The sequence below is a fragment of the Lepisma saccharinum genome, chromosome 9, assembly GCF_977018435.1.
Source record: "Lepisma saccharinum chromosome 9, izLepSacc3.1, whole genome shotgun sequence".
NCBI lineage: Eukaryota > Metazoa > Arthropoda > Insecta > Zygentoma > Lepismatidae > Lepisma > Lepisma saccharinum.
The window spans coordinates 49,568,079-49,591,105 of record NC_139237.1 but is presented as its reverse complement, the minus strand read 5'-3'; the positions used below and the strand labels follow the sequence as shown (position 1 = coordinate 49,591,105).

The 23,027-nt window shown below is 41.3% G+C and overlaps 1 long non-coding RNA gene across 1 annotated transcript in view; it reads right to left on the bottom strand.

The window, feature by feature from the left end:
- Positions 1-2,796: 2,796 nt before the first annotated feature.
- The window catches only part of LOC145992662 (uncharacterized), a 39,757-nt gene continuing 19,526 nt past the window's right edge, over positions 2,797-23,027 (bottom strand). The window contains exons 2-3 of the long non-coding RNA XR_014442194.1: positions 6,270-6,377; positions 2,797-2,958 (exon numbers count right to left, since the gene is read on the bottom strand). This is a non-coding gene — a long non-coding RNA (uncharacterized LOC145992662). The remainder of the gene's footprint in view (positions 2,959-6,269; positions 6,378-23,027) is intronic.

The following is a 23,027-nucleotide window of genomic DNA, read 5'->3' as shown; positions in this document are numbered from 1 at the left end:
ATTTCTATGGAAATGCTTCGAAATAAAACTAATGGATTGTTGAGTTGCTGGGATATAATTATGTAAAGTACCTCTTTTGCCATTATTCTTGGGTTTTTATGGGAGCAGCCATCATTTGTATAGTTAGTTCCTTTAGTGACTTAAACTTCTTACAGGTAGATATTATTATATTTCTTAGAAAATTAGATACGATTATTGAAGTTACAGCAAAAGAAGAAATGCATTTAAAAGTTTTCAAGAAGTCGTTAAATAATGATTAACATTTTTTTCGTTATATTGTTGAAAACCAATATCTGCACTAAAATTAATGATTGAAGAAAATAATGGTATAATACATTTGCAATTTGCAAATTGCTAATCCAGGCTAACTGATTTTAAATATCAAGTTATCTTTGGCATAGCCAAAATCTCTTACTTACATTGTAAAGTTCCTTTATAATTTCAGGTATTATCAGATAATTAAATTGGCCTCATTATTATTTAATTTCTTCAAATGTTGGTTCCAAATATTCAATCTTAAGTATGTACTGCTCGGTTACAATCAAAATTAATATACTCAGAGCCATATGGAGCCCGTTTGAAGCAACGCATTGCGGTGAAACTGGTTATACAAATTTGTATAGCCTATGCATGTAAATCATGGGGAAGTGAATGTCCGCGAAAAATAAATTGTTCAACTTTCTGCCACCAGGTGGAAATGTTTCACTAAAATAACAACCAGAATTCGAAGATGCAATACTTTATTTTCAGTTGATATCAGTTCAACATTGTTAAAAATGTCTTCCTTCAGCGATAATGTTGCTTTGCAAGCGTAGAATTGTTGTTGTTGATTTGCTGTTTTAAGTCCACTTTATGCACAGTAAGGCTAATCGGGACTGGACCTACAGTTTAAAGTGGAATCCGAACCACTATGTGCCTCCACCGTGTATCGAACCCGGGACCCCTTGGTTACAAGGCGAGGAATCTACCACTGCGCCATCGGGGAGGCCTATTTGTAAGCGTAAGAGAGTGTGGTCAATGTCACACGAAGTAAGTGTTTATCGGGGAATGGAGAAGTGACTGGGATGGCGACAAAATATTGTTAGGGGAGGGGGACAGTCACATTTAAACCCCGAAAACACTATAAATAAATATAATATGTAATAATAATACTTTTAATAATTATAATGATTATTATATTGATGTATGGTGTTTTGTGTTTGTTCTTTATTCAGAGTGGACGTTTACTGCCTAAATTTACTTCTTGATTTCGAGTTTATCTCCATACGATTCGCTTTAATAAAGGCATTAATTATTTCTTTTATTCGTGGGAACTGCCGCAAGTTGCGTTGTTTCTAGTGGCCTATTTTAGTATTGGAAGACGTTTATAATTTTATAATTCATCGTCTTTCTTTGAGATGAAACTAATGATATAAATATTCAAGTTACAAGATAATATAAATGACAAGAAAAATGTTTCGGAGAGTTTAATTTTCTTGCAAAATAAACATTACGTTGGAAGAATTCTTAAGTAGTAGAAACAACAGAAGTCACTTAGTGAAGCGCAATTCTCCTGTAGGAGAATTCTGCTGTATGTGGTTTGGAGAACCCATTGCCCACCTTCGGTACGTTCAGGACTTAATATTTCTTCTCAATAGCAAGGACAGCGAAATGATCCAGCTGACATCCAGCATCCTGTTTCGAGCAATGAAAGGTTTGAATCACGGAAAGGTTCTTTCACACACTGCATTGGAAACTGGTATTGTTACAGAGACTACAATTAGAGTATGAACCTTGCGTTTGTATTACACTCCTCATCTCGAATATCAACTCCCTGAATAGTAAGAAAAGGCGATGCATCCACAACAACTGATATGCAGTGTCGGTTTTCTTGGATCACCTTTGGTCCGGGTTCGATAGCCGGTGGAAGCACTTTAAACTGTATTATTAGCCTTACTGTGCATAAATTGGACGTAAAATACCAAATGGACCAAACAACCAAATCTTGAATCACCTTTCAACGTCTTTTCCTAATTAGCGTTGTCACTAACGACCCACGATTAGAATAATTTAGCCGTACTGCAGATGATGTTTTGGTGGTCCTCAGAATGTTTGTGATGTTTTATAACCATCCACATTCAACGCCTTTTTCCAGTTCTTAAAACTGGTTAAAATTAAGTTTAGTCGCAACGATTACAGGACATAAATGAATGAGAAATCGCGTATGCCCAGGTCGGCGCCCGAATCTTGAAATTATGTCACACACACATATATATATATATACTAAAAGAAATTAATATTTGTTAGTCAAGTTGGTATTAGAAGCAGGAAAATTGATATCATTCAGAATACACCACTTAGAAAATGTGAAAATCGTCATACTCTTATAAATGAACTCTCTTATTATTTGATATTTAATTAACTTCAATTTGAGGGAGTGAACGGGGAACCTGAGTGTATGACTTGGGGGTTTTCGCCCCTGCACTCCTCTTGTGTCATCACTGTGCTGTAAAGTCGGCGCCAGCTACGTTCGTTTTTATATTTTCCTGATTTATTACTAATGCACTGGTGACATTCTAATTCAACCCTAATAGCTAATACAATCTGAAGTTCTGTAACAACAAATAAACGAGGTTTTGTATCTTGAAAAGTACTATGAGGAATATCATATTCCTTTTGACAGATAGGAACTAATATTTCGAAATTAATTTAGAATAAATTTATTCTTCATTCACTCTGATTCTTATGTAATAATTATTTTTCTTATTATGTTTTCGGGTGAGGAAGGTCTTCAAATTCCTTAAGAAATAAATGTAATCATTTGAATGTGCGTTTTATTTCATGTTCCAATACATAGTGTAAATTGTGCTGTGAAATAAATTTCTTACAAACATTTTGTGCAGTGTGCAACCATTATGAATTCACCGAAAGTGCTTGTTTGATTCCTCAGTATTGGCATCTTCAAAAGTAATCGGGATTCTGTAAAGTAAAAGCTACTTTAGTAGATCAAAATATAACGATGCAGCTTAAGGGCATCCAAGCACGCATACACGCACACACAAACAAACACATACAATTGAAGAAAGTATAGCTGTCCCATAACGAATGTTGTATTTGGAAAGCGTTTTGTCAATGTTACATATTTATTCCCAACGAAACCTGAACTTCTACTAATTACTTGTCGTTGATGTCATTGTTTGGAAAGTAACTAGTTACAGGTAACAGTTACCTTTTTCAGGAAATGTAACTGGAACTAGTTACTTTTAAAAGTAACTAACTGTACGAGACTTACTTTTTCCCAATAGAATTAACGTTTTCAACTGTTACTTTACGGTAGCCATGTCAAACTCTCGGCCCACAGCATCCTTTACAGCGGCCCACTTTGGCCGTACGTAGAATTCATGATTGCAGGACTTTATAGTCGTACATATGCAGATAAACAGCTTTTCCTTTTCTCATGAAACAAGCCTCGACTTCACCACATTAAAGTGACCTATTTGTCTCAAACAGGTAATTTTCGCATTCCATTAAAGAAAAGGTGTGGCGTTAAGCAAGGTGATTGGGAGGTTAGTCCTGTAGCTCAAATATATCTTGATGTCTGTGGGAGGTAAGCGTGCATACTGTGTGTCGCCAATGAGTCCGTTTCTTGATTGTGAAGGGCTTGATTTGAGAGAAATTGAGTCTCTTGGTAAAGCTTCAGACAACCGTGTCGCTGTCTAAAACAGCATTTCTTACAACCCGTCACGTCTCCTGCGCTAGCGATCATTTTACAGATTCGGTGCCAATGAGAAACGAGGAAAGTATTCGCAGATTTCCAGCGAAAAATGCAGGCTCGACCAGGACTCGAACGCGAGTCTCTGAGATTCCGTGCCACTGCTATAAAACTTTTCTTTAAAAAAGGAATACCCTATCTGGTGGTATCCCCGTCATTCACACTTTATCTCGTAACTTATACGTATCAAATTTCCTCAGTTTTCTCATTTACGGACAACACAAACATCTATGTCCTAGCCGGGCCTCGATCCCGGGACCTCTGGCGTCGTAGCGCGCTGTGCTAACCATTTCGCCACGGAGGCTACCAAACTGTCCTGGCCTCGCCTGATGTTTCGCTGGTTCTGTTTTACCTGTGTGGAATCGTCTCTGCAAGTGATACCGTTTCTCGCTGAAAATCTTCGTAGTAGACCTGCTGTGTGTGCCTAATTTAATTAGGAAAAATTTTTCTGCTAGGCAGCGAGTAGCGAATAGAAGTAAGAAGAGAGGCGCTTACGCAGAAGCTGTTGCCTGTTGTGATTAAACTCCCGCGTGTCTTGTTTGTGTCTGGAGGAAGCTTTCTCGTAAACGAGGTGCTGATTAGTGCGGTGTTGAATTTGATCATTCAAGCGTATCTTATGTGCATTCCCCCAACGCGTGGTTCACTCTGTCTGCAGCGGAAACACTGCGTGGTATCTACTAGGAGTACCAACGATCGGTAAGCGAGCGAAACGTGACAGGATGTACCAAATGCAGTTTAAGATTGTGAGAATAAGAACAGGACTTAAGAACAGGAACGTGATTTATTTCAAGTGAAAGGGGAGAATGCCTATTTTTGTTGTGAAGCAAATAGTGAAATACGTGGACATTTTGTGCCCTGATAAACTGAATTCATTCAGAAATATTTCTTTGTCTCTTGCGACATCCATGGTGGAGTGATTGGCACAGCCATACAGCCATCCCCATCTTCTCTCCGTGAAGATATTTTTAATGAAGTCGGGGCCAGTTTGCAAAGGACCATTCTTCCTTTATTTACTCTAGTAATAAAGTTATAATTTCAGTCATTTCCCAACTTGTTCAAAGTGAAAATAGAAAATACTAGATGATGAATTAAAATTTCTTTTTTGTTTCAAGTTCATTTATATACCGAAAAGTTAATCGTGACTAAAGGATTAAACGGATTAAAGTGGGATCCGAACCTGTTCCGCCTTCGCTATCGAACCCGAGACCTTGAAAGAAGGTTTCAACACTTGAGTAAGTGCGAGGGGCAATTTTCCTTGCTCACTGCGCCCTGTTCTTTTTTTTTTTTTGCGAGAAACCGCTCCTAAAATGTCATGCAATCTGCGCAATCACTCCTTTCAGGACGTTGCCTTACCACCTGCCACATCGTTCCTGTTCGGTTTCCTTCCCGTCACGTACCGGCGCTCCTGAGCTGACCAGCAAGTCGCTGTGCATTCTTTCAATCAAATGCACGTCCCTACTAACACTGTGTGACGCAGTTGCTTGGCGTAGCCACTGCAGTGTTGCCAAGTGCGGTGGATTTTACTACATCGATAGGGAAACAAAGCTCCGTAAGTCACATTGCCAAACATGAGAATAGGTTTCCCATAGGTGCATCTTCCATAAAAGTATGTCACGGAGAACTAATATATATGTACAGTATATATATAAACTGATTAACAAATTCTTCCAAATTCGTTTTGTATGAGAAGTTTTCATCTCTGGTGCGCCTCGATGGCCGAGAGCGATGAATGCTGGACTCACGATCTCAGTTTTTCTTTGAGAATGTCCCTTCACCATATCGTCACTCATTCTCATCTACGCGATTAGCCAAAATGTGGCATAACAATAAAAAAATCAACTAATAGGGAATCCCTTAATTGTCTTCATCGGTAATCCAATTCAGTTCCCTTTGACAGGATGAATAAAAGTCACCCTAAGAAATATCCACGCCAGGACTCAAACACGTTCGATGATGATATCGTGACTCCACTACGGAGGATTCAAAGGCATCCCAATCATCATATTACCAACACTCTGTTCTCCTGTGCAACAGGTTAAGCCACCATGCATTGGAAGAAAATATGCTTTCGATGTGGAATTTCCTGCATGTTCGATCTTCATTCAAGTAAATTAATCCGTGAATGTGGCACGAATTTCCTGGCATTAAAATGGCTAAATAAATCTATTCTCCTTGGAGAAGAAATCTTCCTTTAGCGCTTCGTGATTTAGGATCTTGTATGTACCTAATATAAATGTTTGCATGAATTAATATTTTAGAAAATAGAACTTTGTTTTTTAAACGAGTAGAGGCGCACATCTGAAAGTTGCAAGTAGGCGCAGAGCGTCTTAGTTACGCCACTGACCCAGACCCCAGGAGAGTTCGTTGGTAACAGATATTAACTTCCAACCGACACTTTCCGATAACGATACATCGGCACAGGTATCGGCTAAGCCCTAGTTTCTATGTATTAAAACAGTAACAAGTTTTTTTTACTTAATATTAAATATACGATAGAGTAAGCGCTTTCCATACTCACGAACTTAAAGCAATGGTATTCGTCATCTTTTTCACTACGAAAGTTTGAGCAATGGTCGCCAGGACAACAATTACTTTCATTATCACCTGGATTCTCTGGTTTCGTGCACTGAAATGTTAAACGTGTACGTTATTAAATATCTCTCGTTCTATAAATTTTTGCTATATTGACTGATGCTATCTCTAAATATAAAACATTGTCTCGCCACAAGGTACATGTACGTAATTATAACGTTTGTATCAGATAAGTGTGTGTGTGGTTTTGTGGATATGGATTCACATTATATAGGTTAAGGATAATAACTTAAATGGGGGATTTTACTTAATTATATAAAATCTATAGCTCCGTTTTGAGTTTTAGTATGTTCATGATATTCTGTACAACAGTAGCGTCTCGTGCCTAAAATAACAGGTGAAGAAGTACATTTATAGGCAATGAAAAACAAATAGTAAGTGTCAGTGGGTCCCCCACAATTTAAAACGTCTTTTTTGTCTTTATCCGTCCATCTGGAAGATGGTCTGCAACAAATTACACACTAAGTCATTTACTGGGTTCATTGTACAAACCACAGCTCAACACATGAACACAACACACGATAGGAAACGCGACACACACATGCGGAACAAGATCTCGCGAGAACGCAACGATTTTGCCACAACCACTGGATGCAATGTTTTCTGTCGACGAGAGAACTGCTGCACCTAGCGACACCCGTTCAATTCCAACGCTAGGTGACGTCACCGTTGCCATGACAACCGGCTAAAGTCTTCCGCAACCTGGCGGCGTCTGCTGTTGGTTTGTTTATGCTACGACGAACTCTTCACGTGCGTAGCGCCGAGCGGCGTATTATTTGAGTATTATCGTGTGCGTTCTGCTGGGAAATAGTTTAACTTAACAAGCAAATGAAAAATGTCAATATTAATTTGAATATTAGGGGAAAACATCTGCACTTGTTAGTAGTGTAAACTTATTGTTTCTAAGTCATACTTGGTACGAGTCCTTTTTATCCTCTTTTTTTATCAATTGAATATCAGTTTTTGACATATTTTGACAATTTTTTGTCGATGTTTTAGCGTTTAGCGATGTTTTAGTACAATTTTCAATTTTTCCCACTCATACTTGGTACGAATGCCACGATCGTACGTCATATAACTTAACCTATTCATTTTTTTGTATTACGTGCTAAACTACACGAGAGCCTCTACGTGCTTTGGCCTACTTTAGAGTAGTAGGTGGAATGGTGCGTTCTGGCTGCGCCCTTTGACCTACTTTTTATTTTACGACGTTTTACGGACTAAACTAATCTACAAGTAGGTGGAATGGTACGTTCTGGCTGCGCCCTTTGACCTACTTTTTATTTTACGAAGTTTTACGGACTAAACTAACCTACAATGAGAGAAAAGTGGACAGAAAAAACTCTGGCAACACTTTTTAAGCTATTTTTTACCTCCTGCAATTTTGCTCTTATGCTACCTCGCCCTTTGACCTACTTTTGAAATGACTTACCTATAAGTCTGTCTCCTCTTACTGTAAGGTCCCTCAGTGTAATCTACTACGACCTGCTAATATAGGCTTCTGCTCTCATCGTAATCTGCCACGACCTAAAATACGATGTTTTTTTTAAAACTCTCATGTGCGATCTTCTACAATGTGGCCCCCCCCGCTACGACCTAACGGGACCTCTCCTACGATGGTTTTGGGCCCCCCCTGCTACGATGTTTTTCTCCTCATGATGCAAAAAGAAAATGGTATTGTAGTGGTATTTGAAATCGACTGTGCTGTGTGAAGGGGGAAAAAATCTTCATGTTCACTGAACAAATAGGAGAGCGGAAGAGTACTACCTGGCTCTCCGGGGGGGGGGGATCGTGGTCCTTCACGAGCGCGTACGTCTGATCCCGGATAGATTTTATGAACGTGGTCGCGAAATTCAACAGAGTCGTGGTCGGGTCTCGATTTTTCACATCCTCCGGCTTTTTCGGAATTTCGATCTTGGCCTCTTTCACGCACGCCTCGGAAAAAGTCGTAACGCGTTCTCTCAGCAGAGTTAAAATTGGTTCGTCGTCTCCTCTGTCTTTCCTACCCTTCTTATTGTACTGTTCGGAGAGTTGACGCAGGAACAACCGTTTTGAACGATTTCAAGTTCGAAGTCGCAGAATTCTTGAAAACGATGTATCTTCTATCCAAGGATAATTTTTCCACGTTCTTATCTTGAAACCTGAACACGTACATCAGGAGCAGATCTGCATTTAATTTTAGAAAGAGGGTACACATTCCGGCCCAACCCATCGAAATGATAAAAAGTTCTTTGGTTACGGTTTCGGCTATGATCTGCTGCAACCTGGCCGTCCGCGTCTTCTCGTCGGCTATCAAGAACGTGTCGGTCAATTTCTGCACGAGCTGCTTTATGTGTTCGTGATTCGAAACGTAAGCTATATTCTTTTCGTACAATTCGAGCAGGACTCCCACGTCCAAATGGTTGATGCACCCGAGAGCGACGGCTTTCAGCGCCTCGCAAGTGCAGGTAGGAGGTGGTCCGCACCCCTGGGACGATCGAAGTTGATGCTGGCAGAGAGCGCAAGATGGTGAAGCCCGTACAAGATCGAAAAAAACGAAACATTCGAGTACAATCTCCAGCAACGCGATGAACATGTGAAGCATGTTCTTCTCGTCCGTGAGAGGAGCCAATCAGAATTCACCAATTCGATGATGGGCGGATTGCCTTCGTACCTGCTATCCAAGCGTAGAAGGTTCGAAACAGCCGAACCCATGCAGATCGATATGTATTTTTGTTGCACGGAAGTCTCGAGTATCGCGTTGAGGACGTACTTTTCCTAGTAAATAGAATCTCATTGAAATTTGGGTTGATCGTGCGTTTTTGTATTCACACCCAAGAAATTCTATATAAATAACATAGCTGAAAATTGTATCGCTAATATACTAGACTTTTTGATTTCTGTGATTTTGGAGAAAGCATAATGGAATCCACCAGTTTGATCGAATGTGTTACTTGCGAAAAATTAATATCTAAAACTAATATTAGCAAGCACAGGGCAAGATGTAACGAAACAGCTTCGAGTTTAAATCGTTCGTTACCTTCTAAGTCTTGTGCTCGATGCGGAAAAATGATCAGCATTGCAAATTTAAGTAAACACCTGAAAATTTGCAAACCATCGACCGAACAAGGAACATTGAAAAGAAAAATCGATGATCCAGGAACCGAAGCTTCTACTTCCAAACAAGTTAAATTATCCGATGAACGAAAACCAATTAGATCTGCATTCAACCGTCATATTCAGGATTTCTCTTTTACTTCGGAACCAGGCTGCGACATTCTTAGTTTCTTGCGTGAAACGAAAACATCCGTGATAAATATTCTAAAAAATAAATTGGAAAATAATTCCATAAAAGTATACGTTGATCTATTTTCCGAATACGAAAAAGTCGATGGTACAACAAGAGTATTTTATCATCGAACAAAAAACCAGGCTCTTCATTTGGCGGACGTCGATAATTTGGACGAATTTTATTCTGATCTTTCAAATGAACTGGTTAAGAAACATGACGATTTCGAGGCTAAAGGGTCGGGATGGTCTCTGTGTGGAAGTCCTCACACGTTAACCGTTTACGTGAACCAATTCTCGCCTCTTCGCGCATCCAGCTACGTTCCTCTTCCACCGAACATTCAACACAAGAGGGCTGTGTTATATATACAGAACAGCGATAACAAGTGTTTTCTTTGGTGTGTGTTGGCGGAACTTCACCCGATTCATTGGTCAAATAATCCAGAACGGGTTTATCATTACAAGCAGCATGAACCTGAACTGGAAAATGCAATGTCTGGCATCGAATACCCGATGACCATTTCTGATATATCAAAATTCGAAACACGAGCACGAGATGCAGAAGGAAAACGCTTAATCATCAACGTGTATTCCTATAGGTTGGATAAACATGTCGTGCATCCCGTCAGGATAAGCGATGTCGACGATGATGATGCTCGTGTGATTAATCTTCTTCTAATTTCAAACGACAGTGTTCACCATTACTGTCTTATTCGTTCACTATCACGCTTAGTCAGAAGTCAAACTACCAAGTATGCAAACAACATCGAAGTTTGCCCGAGATGCCTAACCACGTTCAACGATAAAAAAAGTCGATTATCAAAATTACACCGGACGTCAGATTGCTATCGATAAACTTGCCGAACATAAAATTTATTGCGGTGACAACAGACCGACTCGCATGTTGATGCCGAAATCAAAAGAGGTCGAAGAATTTAGGATGCATAAGGCATTGTTGGAACATCCCGCAATCATCATTGCTGATTTTGAGTCTTTTCTCAAACCGTTGTCGTACTGCGAACCAGACCCCGAACTTTCTTCCACAAGACCGTATCAGTTGCACGAAGCCTCGAGTTTCGAATATGGTGTTGTGCGACAGGATAGGATAGATGAACCGTATGTTTACCGAGGACCAGACGTAATCAAACATTTCTTTGAAAAGATGGTTGGAGAGGTTGAGACCATTGGCAGCCTCTTACGCGAATCGAAACCAATGCTTCCATTATCCAGCGATGAACTTCAATCTCACAATAACATTGAAACGTGTCCGGTGTGCGATCAACGTTTCACCGACGAGAACCGGAAAGTATTTCACCATAATCACTTCACCGGAAACTACATCGGTGGAATCTGTAACACGTGTAATCTAAAGATCCAAAAACCTACGTTTGTCCCCATGTACCTTCATAATGGCAGCGGTTACGACTTCCATTTCTTAATTCGGAATCTTGGATATGATAGACAAAAAATAAATATTCCAGCAGAGAATGAAGAAAGGTACATCAGTGTCAGCAAGCGAGTATTGATTCCGGGAACAAACGAAACTGTGGAGATGAGATTTTTAGATTCTTACAGATTTTTATCTGCCAGCTTGGACGCTCTTGCAAGCAAACTTTCGGCTGAACAATTTAGAATAACGAGAGCTAATTTTCCCACCGTAGACATAGAAATGATTAGACGTAAAGGTATTTATCCATATGAATATGTTAGTGATAATTCTAAATTTAACGACGACACTCTTCCACCTCAAAAAGAATTTTACAGTCGACTCAGAGAGAAAGGAATCACGGATGATGAATACGAACACGCGCAACGGATGTGGGACAAATTAGGATGTAGGACACTCGGCGATTATCACGATGCCTACTTAAAACTGGACGTGACAATACTCGCGGATGTTTTTCAAGCATTCAGGAAAACGTCGGCGAATATTTACAAATTAGATCCTGCATATTTTTACGGTCTCTCGGGCTTAGCGTGGTCTGCCATGTTATTACAGACAAAAATAAAACTCGAATTGATACCGGACGTGGACATGTTATATTTTATCGAGAGGGGGATACGAGGTGGAATGGTGCAATGCGTACAGAGACATGCAAAAGCAAATAACGTTCACATGACAGAAGAATACGATCCTAAGGAACAATCGAAATACATATTTTATGTGGATGCAAATAATTTATACGGACATGCTATGATACAAAAACTTCCTTACGGCGGGTTCGAATGGGTAGATACCACTTCCATTAACATTAATAATTTCAACGACTGTGAATTTGACTTGTTTATAGAGGTGGACCTCGAATTCCCCGACCATCTACACGATTACTTCAAAGATCTACCTCCTGCACCCGAACTAAAATGTTCGCCTGATTCAAATCAACGTAAGCTTCTGTTAACATTGGATAGGAAAGAGAGATACGTTCTCCATTACAAAAATCTTCAATTCTTGACTGAGAAGGGAGTTCAAGTAATAAATGTGAGAAGAATAATGAAATTCAAACATTCCGAGTGGTTAAAACCTTACATTGAAAAAAATACGTATCATAGAACACGCGCCACGTCAGATTTAGATAAAGATTTTTTTAAACTCATGAATAATGCTGTTTACGGAAAAACAATGGAGAATGTCAGTAAGCACGTGGACGTGAGATTAGTTCCCGATTCAAATAAATGTAGAAAATTGATAGCATCGCCGACATTCAAATCACGAAATATATATGATGAAAACCTGGCCCTGTTTGTGATGGATAAAAAAATAATCAACTTCAACAAACCAATCTACGTGGGGGCGACGGTTTTGGATTTATCTAAACTGCATGTGTTTGAATTTCATTATAAGGTCATGAAACCCTTCTATAATGAAAATATAACACTTTTGTACACGGACACGGACAGTTTTATTTATTCCGTACAGACATCTGACCTCTACAACAATTTGAAACAACCGAAAATGATTGATCATTTCGACACATCTTCCTTCCCTCAACCAAACAGATTTGATCTCCCTTCTCGCAATAAAAAAGTGCTTGGTAAAATGAAGGATGAATGCAACGGAGAAATCATTCTGGAGTTTGCCGGCTTACGTTCCAAAATGTATGTGGTGAAAACAGAAACCAGCATCATCAAAAAAGCCAAAGGTGTTGGTAAAAATACAGTGAAAAACAAGCTTGTGTTCGAGGATTACATCAATTGCCTCTATTCACAGTCGAGGATTCTACGTTTGGAGACAAGGATACAAAGCGTAGACCACGTGCTTACCACAAACAAAGTTAGGAAAGTAGCATTAGATCCGCATGACGATAAAAGATGTATTTTGTCTTGTGGAATCTACACGTTGCCTTGGGGGCACTATCGTTTAGAAATTAGTAAAAATTGTAGGCAATGCAAATGAAAAAAAATAAACTTAAATAACTATAACTAAAAAAAATAATTTAACTGTCTCATACACAATAAATAACTAGCAAGGACAATGAATCTCTTTGGTTTCCGAAAGCAAACAACAATGGAGACTGTACACCGCACGACAGATCATGAATTTCTACCTTCCATGTTATCTAAACTCAACGGCCTGTTGATCATTCACCTCAACAGCATTTGGACAAAATTGGACGAGGACGTGGGTAAAACCTTTTACGTCTTCAACAACAATTTAAATTTCTACGAAATTCCGATCGACGGGAAACTTCGGATCACCGTGAATCCGGAGAACGCAGGCGAAATCAAAATTTCTACCGGCAAGAACATTTTTCGAATGAAGCACGACAAGATGCTTTCTAACATGGCATACGATGTGTCTGCAGGCGATTATCTTTACGTTCAACTCCTCGGAGATTACGACAAACTCATTCCTCTCTTCGTAGAATTACGAATCACCTATCCTATTATAAATAACCATAATGCCTAACGACATTTTCGGCCACACCAAGCGTGTAGACCACGCAGAAGAGATTCTCATGCTCGACGTTCGAGTTAAAAAGTTGAGGAGCGATTTGATTGCTTTGCAGGATACCTTAAACAATAGTTTACAATCGGAAATCGTTACGCTCCAAACGCAATGTCTCGATCCTATTCTGAAAATCGATTCCGAACTGAAAACTCTCATAAAAAATTATGTTGATGTACCTTCTTACGACAACGTTCAAAATATACAGTTGAGCGTGGATTCGCTTCAAAATGATTTGGCCAAATTACAGCAATTTCAATCGAAAGATTTGGAAAAATTGAAACTCGAAATCGAAGAACGAACTTCCGCAATTGAAAAGAATTTCTCTGAACTTCAAACCGTTGTGAATGATATCGATGTAGAACGCTTGCATGTCGTCGTTTCTAAATTACAAGAAGAATTCACCAGCACGTTGGAAGAAATTAAATCCAAGTTACAGACTTTGGAAGATACAATGACAAACCTACCATCGTCAGACGAACTGCAGGTCATCAGTAAAAGCGTTGCGAACATAAAAATTCAATTGGAGGCTTATCAAGATTTCGAACACATTCAAACCACCATCGCTACGCTTCAGGCGTCTTTGGAGTTGATCAACGAAGAAATTAAAAATATTCACGTTCAAGCAAGCGCGTTGACGAGTATTCAAGACACGTTAAGCACGGTTCAGCAGAAGATCGAATATTTAGAAAATATGAACGACGAATCGAACCTTGCTCATTTTCATCACGTACTGGACAACATACAGGGTGACTTGGAATCGTTACAGACGAGTGTACCTTCGAAGGAAGATTTGGAAAAATTGAAAACGGCAGTGACGGCATTATCTGATTCGAGTGACATCAAAAGTTCATTGAGCGATCTCGAAAGTACGGTGGCCAATCTCCCCACCTCCAAAGAATTACACGCTTTGAAAAGGAACATATCTCGAATGCTGAAACGACTAGAAACGGAAACGGCAAACGTGGAACAGATTCGAGATGAAATTACTTCGCTGGTGTCGACGTTGCCCACTTCGCAGAGCGTCACGGATCTTCACACGCAGTTTACAGAGATGCGAAGCATCGTGAACGATCTTACCGAGAAAAGCTCGAAATTGAATCAAGTTGAGAACCTTCAGAACATTGTCGTCAACATCAGAGATCAAGTTGGAGTGCTGGAATCCACGCAGGAATCGACGCTGGCCTCTTTCGGTGCCAAGTTGCAAGAACTGAACGAAAACTACAAGCAGTTGAACGTGGAAGTGAAAATCAAACCGTCATTTTCTGCCATAACGGATACCATAGTCGAGCATTTGTTGCCCATTGAAAATAAACTTGGACACGTTCCCAGTAATCTGCTCAGCGTCGATACTAAAATCGCCAAATTGTTCACCTTGCAAGCCATCGAAATCAACAGCGTACCCAATCAACAGAGAATCTCCACGTTCGTCGAAGGTAACAAACTGTACATGTTACATCCTTATCATCCGTATTACAAGTTTCTCCTCGATTGCACGATTCAGATAAACGAATTTTCGTACTGGTCTCACGGCAGAAAAGCTAGCGTTCCCACCATGACGTTGATATCGAATCGTGGTGTCCAGAAAGCAGGAAACATTCCTCTGGCACGTTGGTTTGGTTTGAGTTGGTGTTTTAAGTCCACTTTATGCACAGTAAGGCTAATCGGGACTGGACCTACAGTTTAAAGTGGGATCCGAACCACTTGTGTCTCCACCGGGTATCGAACCCGGGACTCCTTGATTACAAGGCAATGACGCTTCCACTGCGCCATGGGGGAGGTCCTCTGGCACGTTGGAACGAAACGCACAACATATATGAAATACACGAAGACGAAGATCTTACTGTTTTCGACGTGAGTGCCGGTGATAAGCTGATCATTCAAAACACAAGCGAGGTGCCACCCTCTTTGAATCCCATCACGCTCGTGCTTCTTTTCAAACGTAATCTCTAAAAATGTCTAGGCAAGCCATCGTCGAAGAATTACATAAACCTGCACGCCGCAACTACGAACGTTTGGTGGTGGTAACCAAGGGCATCGATGACCTCTGGGAAAGTGACCTCGTGGAGATGAGCAGCGGCAATTTAAAAAATGTACATAAATTGAACAAGGGCAACAAGTACCTCCTCACCGTCATAGACACATTTTCGAAATTCGCATGGGCTCTACCTTTGAAAGCGAAAACAGGAACATGCATCACGGAAGCATTCAAGTCTATTTTTCGCGGAAGCGACAGACGACCACGGTTTTTGCAAACAGACAACGGTAAAGAATTTTACAACGCCGTATTCCAAAAGTTTATTCAAAAACATGACATTCGACATTAGTCGACTTTCAGTCACATCAAAGCCAGCATCGTGGAAAGATTTAATCGAAACTTGAAAACACACATGTGGAAACGATTCACGCTTCGGGGAAATTACAAATGGGTCGACATCCTGCCGGAACTCGTCGACACCTATAATGATACGGTACACAGAACGATAGGCATGAAGCCAGCTGACGTTACGAAATCTGACGAGCAGCGTTTAATTTCTACAGTTTACTGTCCAAAGTACAGTCCGACTACCAAGAAATCAAAATTCAAAATTGGAGACCAGGTGAGAGTCAGCAAATTCAAACGCACCTTCGAGAAGGAATTCACAAAAAATTGGAGCACGGAACTTTTTACGGTGGTTCGAGTTTTACCCGGAAACCGACACACGTATATAATAAAGAATAGAAGGGGCGAGATTTTGAAAGGAAGATTTTACGAAGAGGAACTCTCTAAAACAAAACACCCCGACACGTACCTCATCGAGAAAGTATTGCGTAGGAAAGGTGACAAACTGTTTGTCAAATGGCTGGGACTTCCGGAAAAGAGTTGGATCGATGCGAACGAAGTGATCTTGTGAGTACGTGGAACGTGGTGAAGCATCTATTGGATTCGGAAAGTCAAACGAAAAAAAAAAACGGGTAGTTGCTTCCCGACAGCATCCGCTGTCTAATCGTAGGTCCTTCAGGGTGTGGGAAAACGACACTGCTCGTGGACAATTTTCTCCTCGCACCGAATTGGTTAGATTGGAAGAACAGGCACCTGTACGTGTTCTCGAAAAGTTTGGAGCAATCCAAATACCAGCAACTGATGAAACTGTACGATGGTCTGGACATTGCAACGTTCGCTTCGGAAATAAAACCACTCGACGATTGTCGTGAAAATTCAGTCGTTGTGTTCGACGATGTCATCCTGGAAAATCAAAATGAAATTCGCAACTTTTTCACGCAAGGTCGTCACAAAGGAATGGATTGCTTTTACCTAGCTCAAACGTTTTCCAAAATTCCAAAACAGTTACTACGCGACAACGCTAATTTCATATGTTTGTTTCGTTAAGATCACACCAACCTCAAGCACGCGTACGATGACTATGTAGGCGGAGACATGAACTACAATCAATTTTCGGAACTCTGCTCTTCTTGCTGGAACAGTGACGATTTCGGATTCGCGACGATCGACATGACGAGGAAACCCAACGACGGAAAATACGGAAACAAAATCGACGACTTTCTAAACGTTGCAACGTTGTGAGAAACGACGTGTATAAATAACGTTATGACGAAACGAAAAATCGAAGACGAAAATCTTAAGCTTCGCGATTACCTCGCGAAACGCTTCAAAGGTTGGACATCCGAGAATCGCGGATTCTACGAAGAGAAGAAACGTCAAGATCAACCTGTGATCGACGCCATCAGCGATCTAGGTAAAGAAATTAAAGGTGTCACGGAACAAAATAAAAATTTGATCAACGAACTCGTACCACTTGCAGCTAAAAGTTACATTGTACCCACGCCCATTTCAAGCATTCCTTCGACGCCGTTCGAACTGAAGGACGTACCACGACGTCGAGCCATAAGCAGCACGTCTTCGGATAAGATCGAGTTGGGACCTTTGGCACGAGACTATCTGAGCACGGGGAAATTCGACAAGGATTAAGTGTTTGGATTGTATCCGAGGATGGAAACCAACGAAGGCGTCGTGTGGAAGATTGGGAAATCGAAAGTCACCTTCGAAGGCAAAAAAATTAAAGTCTATTTAGGCGATAAAAATAGTTGGACCAGGTATCCGGGTACGGTGGGACTGTGGGAACTCGTTGCCAAAAAATATCCGAAAGATTACACCGACGAAGATTATCAGAGTTACAGGGAAATTCTAATCATGACGGATGCCATGTACCAGAACAACGATGCCTCGCAGAATAGGGTGAAATCGAGCAGCGGTGAGAAGTACAGGAATCTCATCAAACCGATATGGAACGAGGTGAAGAGTGGAAGCGGCGTCAAACGCTACAACACGTTACCCAAAGAATTCGTTTGGGTGGACGACGTGAGAAAACTCATCGACCGATTGTTAGTGATAGCCGGTGAAGAGAATGCAGGCAATCGTAATTTTTACAACGAGAAGGTTGGCATCGTGGACATGATCAGCACCAAACTTTCCAACTTCATCGTGAACGACGACAAGGGCATAGGTTACTTGATCAAAATTATCAACACGCTGCCTCCGAGATTCTGGAACGTGGCCGAAGGAAAGGGACTCGTGAACGACATCATCAACAAGTTACCTTTCGAAATGCATTTACCTGGCTACCAGTACTGCGGACCGGGTACCAAACTCGAGAAAAGATTGGAGAGAGGAGACAAGGGTGTGAATCCGTTGGACGCTGCAGGCAAAGATCACGACATCGCTTACAACACGCACACCGATTTGGATGCACGTCACGAAGCAGACAAGAAATTGGAGCATGCCGCTTTCGGGAGGGTCATGAGCAGAGACGCATCGTTGGGTGAAAAAGTTGCAGCATTGGGCACCACCATCGCCATGAACACGAAACAGAAATTTTGGTGGGGTATATAAATAACATACAGTAAAAAAAAATAATAACAACATGTCTTGTATAACCGACTTACAGCCCGAACTGCTATGCATCATATTCAAACACACTTTAAACAGAGATTGCAAGGATGTAGGGAAACTTGTAATCATAGCAAGAACAACACCGGAATTTCGTATCCCATGTGAAATGGTTTTCAAGGATTATCTTCGGGAGATCAGTGGAATGAGGTGCGGTGATCTCGACACTCTTCTCTCAGCCGCAGGGGAAAAATTAAACGATAGGATGGACGAACTTCATGAGGCGAGGCAGGGGAGAAGACGATACACGGATGATTGGCGCAAGTCTAAACAGGAGACCGAAGATATCATCACGCACATCATCGCGTTTTCCAAAGCACGAACTTTCTTCCTCTAACACACTGTGAAAAAAATAATAATATACATGTGAAAAAATGTACGTGTCAAAAAAAAATATGAGACAAAAAAAATATACGTCACATGTCAAAAAAAAACTTGATATATAAATAACACACATCGTGAAAAAATCTACGAGATCAAAAAAAAATTCTTCGGTATATAAATAACACACATTGTGAAAAATTAAAATTCTCTAACACACACCCTGAATTTCTTCGATATGACTGAAAAAATTAGTGACCTCCCAGCATTAAAACAAATGCTAAATTTGTCAGTCGAGTATATAAAAATTCAGGAATTGGATGTCGACAAACCTTACACGATAACTTCCGGTTCAATTGTTTCTACCCAGTATGGTCCCAAAGTACGTCTGTTGCTCAACGGACAATACAGTCTATTTTTACCAGATCGATACGCTAACATGTTATCCGACGAGAAGCTATCTATTTTAATCGAGAACAAAACTCGAATCGTGTACAAGGGGACAAAGGAACTTCTTGGTAAGAAAACGAAGCACGTAATATAATTTGCTTAATCACAGACACCCACCCCCGGAATATATATATATATATAAATAACATACCATGAAAAATGACAACTTGTATAACTCAACTTCCTCCCGAAGTGTTACACAAAATATTTATGTTCACGTTCGACGGGGATGTAACTAAACTCATACACTTGTGTAAAGTAACGCCAGAATTTCGTTCACCGTGCAAAATGATTTTAATGGATCACCTCCGAGAAATAAGCGGAATGAAAAAATGTTCCGATCTCGAGACTCTCTTTCGAGCTGCAGACAAAAAAATTGACGATAGGTTAGACGAGCTGCACGAGTGGAGGCAGGGGAGAAGAATATTTACCGAAGACTGGTACGTGTCGAACATTGAAACTGACGATCTTGTAAACCACACGATAGCATTAGGCGAAGCAAAACCTTTTTTCTTTCCCAGAATACATATATATAAATAACACACCGCCACCTATTCTCAGTTGTGTTGAGTGAGACGATATAAATAACACACCGGTAAACCTAGCGGGAAAAAAAGTTGTTCTCTTTCCGAGATAACATAGCATCAAAAAAAAAATAAAACCCAAGGGCGTAGTGTACATACTCCAATCTAAAAAATCTAGGTGCCCTGGATGGCTTACTCACCAAGAAACAACGCGAGAAGAAACGTTCTTGCCTGTCCAAAGGTCACGGAATGAAATTACTTCTCAGCACACCTCAATTGAGACGGTTGCAGCGTTCGCGGAAACAGCAAAAGATCGGAGGTTTCATATTCAGCATCCCAGCCATCCTGGCAGCATTGGGGGCCGTTGGAAGTTTGGCTGGGGGTAGCGCCGCCATCGCGAAAACCGTGATCGACTCGAAGAAGAACAAGGCGGAATTGGAAGAACAGAAACGTCACAATCTGGCCATGGAGAAGAAAGGAAAGGGGGTCATGAGGAAGTTTAAAAAAAAGAAACAGCACTCACCAACCGAGACATTGAATCTCTGATCAAACCATTACAAATCAAACACTTCAGAGGAGTTTTCATGTCCGATTCGTTACCTTCAACCGTTAAAAGAAGAGAATGTGGAGTAGTCAACTTGGACAGTCAAGAAAATCCAGGCACGCATTGGATATGTTACCACAAAAATGCAAATAACAATAAAGCATTCGTTTTCGATTCTTTCGGAGGTGTTCCACCTACAAATTTAGTTCATTATCTGAAAACGAACAACCTATACTACAACGACGAACGCATTCAAAATTTCGGAGACGTGAACTGCGGTCATCTCTGTCTCTCCATGCTCGCATTTCTCTCTAAAATAAATAAGCCATCGGTGGAAGATTTCCAGAAAGCATTGTGGAACCTAAAGCATCATAATGGGCGTGTTCCATCTCACGAGCGAATCTTCGATCTTGAAACTCACGCTGCACGACGACATCGTCTATCCTAAATCCATAGCTTTGCGTGCATTCTACAGCATGTACCTCATACCTAACGTCACGCAGCACAACAAAATTAGCGTCGGAACGTCGTCACACCAGGTCAATACAATCTTTCTACTTTGCAAGCTCAATTACCCAAAGGCACGTACCTTTCTCAAAATTCAGTCACGCACAGAGTCGAAATCGTGTCCGCGACGGAGACCGTAGACCTCGGCACCATAGGAGAACTTTTAGGTTTCGAGAACAACACCAAACTCGAAGCTGGCATCAAGCACACGGGAGCAAACATTCCTAAATTTCTAGCCATCGAAACTTTGAACGTTCACTGCAACGTAGCGGAAGGCATGATCACAAAATCTGACGGGTTGTTGAGAAGTCACAAGCAGACGGGAATCATAGCCACGTTCAAACCCAGTTCCGAATTCATGGAACCGATCATCTACACACCCTCTTCGCCGATCTATTTTCCAGTATGTCGCAACCGCATAGACAACATAGAGTTGGTGGTGACGAACGAGAAAGGAGACATTGTGGATTTTGCAGGTGCCACGACGACGGCCGTCCTGGAGATCGACGTATAATAAATAACCATACACATCATGGAGCAAATCGAAAGTTACGAATTGCAATCTTTCCCTCCCAACCGTCGCACGTTCGCAAATTTGAACGAAGCGAACCGGGAAATCGAATACGACGTGGACGTAGGCGATGGGTTCGTTCATCCTCACAGAGCGGACCTTTACCTTCAATTCGACGTGGTGAAGAAAGAAAGCGGAGACGCGTTCCCCGCAGCAGCAAATTTGAAACTCGTGGACAACTTCGTGCCTCACCTGTTCTCGCAGGTGGAGGTGGGGAAACACAACACCGTCATCGACAGAATCGATTATCCAGGCATCACGTCGACGGCAGTGGGAACATTGAAATTATCCAAAACGGACGCAGCATACTATCAGGCAGGGGGTTTCGACGCGGGAACCAAAATATCGACGAGAAGTCACACGGTGCTCTTTCCCATGCGTCTGCTTCCGGGATTCTTCTCGGACTACAAGGAGATCATGTGTAAGGGAGGACTGAGAATCACATTTTTAAGAGCGGCCAACGACAACGACGCACTGATGCGATACAGTAACTTGAACGCAGACGGTATCACGCCGCTGCCCAACACTTTACCCGAAGCAGCCAAATGCGTCATCCGGAGCATGGAGTTGAGAATGCCGATCGTGGAATACGAAACGAACTACGCCCTCAAGTACAAAGCGGAGATCTTGAAAAGTCCACAGATGCCCATTCACTTTCACGGTTACCAGTGCGTGCAGAAAATAGCGTCAGGAAGTCACATGGAATTCGACGTGACGACGCAGTTCAACAACATACAGTTCGACATGCCAGATTTCGTCATTGTACTCTTTCAGACCGGACGCGATAACAATCAGGAAAAAGATTCCAGCAAATTCGACGACTCCAAGATCAAAAATGTTTATCTCAAGAATGGCAGGAACGAAGTGTTCCCGCACGAGAATTACAACCTCGACATGACCAAAGATGATTATCTAAAACTTTACGAAGCGTACTCTGCTTACAAGCGCGTGACCGAGGGAAACGGCGACATGTACTACACGCCCAGCGAATTCAAAGCACAAAGACCCATGTTCGTCATCAACACGACGAAGAGAAAGCAGGTGGTGGTCAACGATCGAACCAACATCAAGATCGTCTGCGAGTTCAACAGTCCATTGCCCGAGGATACCGTGTGCAGCGTCATCCTGGTCGCAGAGAAGTCCTTCGCGTACGACGTGAAGAACGAGAGGGTGACGGAGCAGTTTTAAATATCGCCTTCAGAACAGTCGCTCTAGATGATATGGAAGTTTCCACGGCAGAGCTTCGGATTATAAGGGATGCGAGGTGGCGTAATCCGCATCAGAAAATAGTCCCCCATTCCATTGTCTGAACTGAACATCATCGCCCCCGTTTTTTCGATGAAAAGCCAGGAAGTACTCTTCCGCTTTCCTATTTGTTCAGTGAACATGAAGATTTTTTCCCCCTTCACACAGCACAGTCGATTTCAAATACCGCTACAATACCATTTTTTTTGCATCATGAGGAGAAAACATTGAAGCAGGGGGGCCCAAAACCATCGTAGGAGAGAGGTCCCGTTAGGTCGTAAGTAGTGGGATTGGCTATAGGATGAGCGCACTTATAGCGTAGAAAAGGAGAGGCTATTTGATTGAACAATCCGATTTGCCT